Source organism: Pundamilia nyererei, unplaced genomic scaffold (genome assembly GCF_000239375.1).
Source record: "Pundamilia nyererei isolate P.nyererei 1_Seehausen unplaced genomic scaffold, PunNye1.0 scaffold00188, whole genome shotgun sequence".
NCBI lineage: Eukaryota > Metazoa > Chordata > Actinopteri > Cichliformes > Cichlidae > Pundamilia > Pundamilia nyererei.
In genome coordinates this window covers 499447-503558 of record NW_005187589.1, presented here as the reverse complement: position 1 = coordinate 503558, position 4112 = coordinate 499447, and positions in this window count along the sequence as shown.

Here is a 4112-nt window from a genome sequence, read left to right as displayed (position 1 = left end):
GCAGGTATCAGGCTGTTGTTCTCCTTCATCTCATAGTGGACACAAATTATTTTTTGGAGCGACACAAATAATTTGTGTGGCATCAGATTTGATGCAGAACAGCTGATTGTTCTGTGAATAGTTTGAAATGTTTGTTTAAAAACACCTTGGCTGCATTTTTAGGTAAACAGCTGCAAAACACTTTGTTGTTTGCAAAACTCAGTTACTTTTTTGAAGAAGTAACTATATAATTAATTGCCCAACATTGGTCATTATTTACTGTATTTGCAGACAGAGTTACAGACTCTCTCCCAGGCCACAGACTCATAATACAAGTCAGAGCTTTATTTAAAAAAGAAAGTTGTGTTTTCAAAATTGGAGTTGAAGTTATTTTTCCTTCCAACAGTGTTAACATGCTACAGGTCAGGAACAAGATTCTTTTTAATTTTCATTGTAAGTGGGATAAATGTAAATGCTGTAATTTGATTACTTTAATAAACATGTGACTTGGATGGATTGGATGCTGGCGTGACCACAGTGCACACGCCTGCTGTTGCTCACAGTGGTCCACGGGACGCTCAGGGAGTTTGTGTGTTCAGACACATGAAACATTAGAGGCAACATTGCTGCTCAGTAGATCATTTAACACTTTATTACTTCTAGAAGGGAGATGCGTCCTGCTCGACACGCTGCCGTGGGTCTCAAAGTGGTGGCGTGGCCCTAACAGTTCTGTTCCAGAAGCTCTCTCATTCTAGTCTAAACAGCAGAGTCTCAGTAACTTGTTCCCCTCTGATCTACATTTTCCCAGGCAAGCGTGAGTCTGCAGCTTTCTACTCCTCAAGGACACACCGTCTCATGCCTTTATTTTCAGGACTGTGTCCACTTAATACTACACTATATAACTTTATTACACTTCTTGATAAAAAAGCATAGCATTACTGAGGCACTGCAAATTATTTAATCCCAACACAGTTCATCTGCAGAACTCATCTGAGGGGACTTTATAAGGTGGGCCTGGTCCTCACAGGCTGTGCAATATGCTGCCATATGTGCTTTCTGTTTAGGTTTCCTAAACAATCAAATGCTGCTCAAATGTCCCTAGCTCCTTATCCATTCCACATCAGCTGCCTCCTTGCTTGCCCGTCTCATTTTGGTCACACTACAAGTCTTTTTCTCTTCATTATTCATCTTGGCTCTCCAGTGCAACTATTTTCTGCTATTAAAGGTTGTGTCAGAAGTTATTTGTTGTAACTGCTCAGTCATTTGAATGTTATGTCCTTTTCTGCGTCTTCACATTTCTTCTGTCTTCAGTGCTTTAAACATTTAGTGCCATCTTTAGGTTTGGGCTACTACCGTTGGTTAGCAGGAGGAGGCCCGATGTTCTGCTTTTTCCTGTCCTCCACAGGATTGACTCCAGCCTCATGTCTATGCTTCTTGTATTAGCAACACATGCTTCCCAATATTTCATGTCATTATGGCAAAGACACAAAGCAGTAATTCAGAGCTTTGTATAGCTCTGAATTTACAAATCAGGCCAAAGTCGCCTCCAGAGGCTTTGATACACTACAGCTATACAGAGCTTTTGTTCCTCTTGTCCACACATTTCCTGTGGGTCGCCTTCTCTTCTTGCATCCATTTCAATTCCAGCATCATCCTGTATCCATGTGTTTGCTCACATCATGTTTTCTTAATCTGTGGTTCTGCTTTTCTATTAAAGTCTAAAACTTACGGAAAGTCGACGAATACCTGGTAGTAGCATTAAAGTCTCTCTTGTCTCTCCTGCCCTCTACCAACTCTCAGCCTCATTGTCCTTTGCTTCGTTGCACACTCTGTGCTCTCTCCTGTCCTTTGTATCTTTCAGCCTTATCGCCGGCTCACTGCTCGATGCTCAGCTTCAGCAGACTCCAGCCTCTCTGCTCTACGTAGGTTATCAGCAGCCTCAAACCTTAATGCAGGATGTTGCTGCTCTCTGACCTCTGCATACCAGCATATTACAGGATCTCTGACCTCAGCTGCGTGGATCCTCGACACAGGTTCCCCTTCTGTCTTCTGTCCTTTGTCTACTTTCTGCCTTATTGCATTCTCTCTGCTGGCAGTCAGTGGCCTGAATGCTGCCTCTCTGCTAGCATTCTTCAACCCAGTTATCCTCCCCTCCACGTACTCTAAATCTCACTGTCATTCTCCCTTTCAGACGCCTTCATGGAGCCTACCTCTTCCCCATCTCTGCCTCTCCTTCATCAGGCTCCATTCAAGCCTCCATCTTCATCTCTGCCACCAGCGTCCGGAGTCCGCGGGTCCTAATCCCTATCACTGCTGTGATGGGCCATCGGACACTAACCACCAAATACATCAATTGAATTCATTTCCTTCTAATGGGCTCTCTTTCTTGAACTAATATGTCTTTCTTATATTAACATATAGCACAAGTGTGCTTCAGTGAGCTACTTTTTCCTCTCTTACTTTGAGTAGAATTCAGAGCCTGCACTTTTTCACTTTTGCTGAGTAAAGAAGTTGATTAAGTACTTTGCAGACTTCTACCTAACTAAAGAACGTCTGTACTTTTGCCAGAAAAGCTGCAGCTTTTTCCACTAAAATGAGGGAAAAACAGAGACACTCAGTGTGGCTGAAGGAAAAAGGAGCTCGGACATCAAACTTATGGAAAAGTGGGTGGAGGAGGTGGTGACCTGTCTGCTTAAGATGAAAAGAAAAAAGGGAATGGATGGGTGAGTGAAAGACACAATTATATATGACGGGAGATTATTTAAAAAATCGAATAGGTTTAAAGGTTAAACATCTTTCCATTTAATATTTTCTTTGCATCTGCAATGCAATTTTTTTTTATAATGCATTGCATATATTTTTTTTTTATAATTCCAGACATTTTGTGGCTTATTGTGTTTTAAATGTAAGTAATAATTAAAAAAGAAGAATTTAGCAGTGGTCATTGTAGTTGGTGGTCAGGGGCACTTCTAAAAGTGCAGGATGGAGAAATTCAGGTATGAACACATTGAAAAAAACACTGATTGGTGCATAAAGTCTTCTTATGCACAGTTTAAACACAGATTTGCATGTAAATCTATTATTCTGCTGCAGAACAAATCCAAGGGTGTGACACACCTCTGAAAGCTGTTTTTCCTTGGTCAGAGTGGAAAGGCTTCAGTGGAGGTGGGGTGTAGCAACCCTCCCAGACTTATACCCACTGTGTATTTCCCACGTGGGCTTTGATACACTGCTCTGTCTACGTCCACTTTTCTGTTGTACCACTGTCACTGTGGGAAACGTGAATTCATCATCAAAAAGATCATTCACTATAAAATGCTGGAATGTTTGAGTCCACCTGAAGTGTTTGGCCAGTGTTCAGGAGAGTGAGATTTGGCAGCTGGGTGCAGATCTTAGAGAAAAGGGTTACTTAGAATAACATAGTGTCACACCAGAAGGTTTGGAGACCATGATCAAGCCCTGTGCTGCTCTGAGGACAACTCCTCTCTGTGCATTTACAATTCAAAAGGATATAAGCATATTTTTGTCAGAGTTATATTGTTGGATTGTTATTTATGCTTAGAAACATACAATCATATATGCTTATAAGTATATAATCGATTGCATAATGATAGAGGTCTGATCCTTAGTAGTCTGCAAAGACTCTGTGTGCTTCCAGAGTGTTCTGGCACACACATCCTAAGGTCATGAGAGAGGTCGTACCTTCTCTTTCTGTTTTATGGTGCAGGAGGACACCTACTCTGTGTCTGTTTAAGTGTAAGTGCCCTTTGTTTAGGTGAACTGCTGGACTCACAGGCCCAGCAGAGTTAGTGGAGTCATTCACGGGGTCACCTGTTGACCCACACACGTACCTACACTACACACAGACAGTTCTCTTTGTTTACATGTATGCCTGTGTAAGATGTCATATGTTAATGAACCTATTCATATTCATGGAACCTCAATAAAGAGCAGTGCTACAGCTAACTGAGAGTAACTGGGGTTCAGGAACAGCATTGTCACTGTTATCTCCCTCGTGCACGAGATCACGCTGTCTCGGTGGAGTTTAATAAACTCGGCCGTCTGCTCCTTGCTATCTAAAATATAACCAGACACTGGAGTAAATTCTCGACTGTCTCATACTTCTGTTTAAT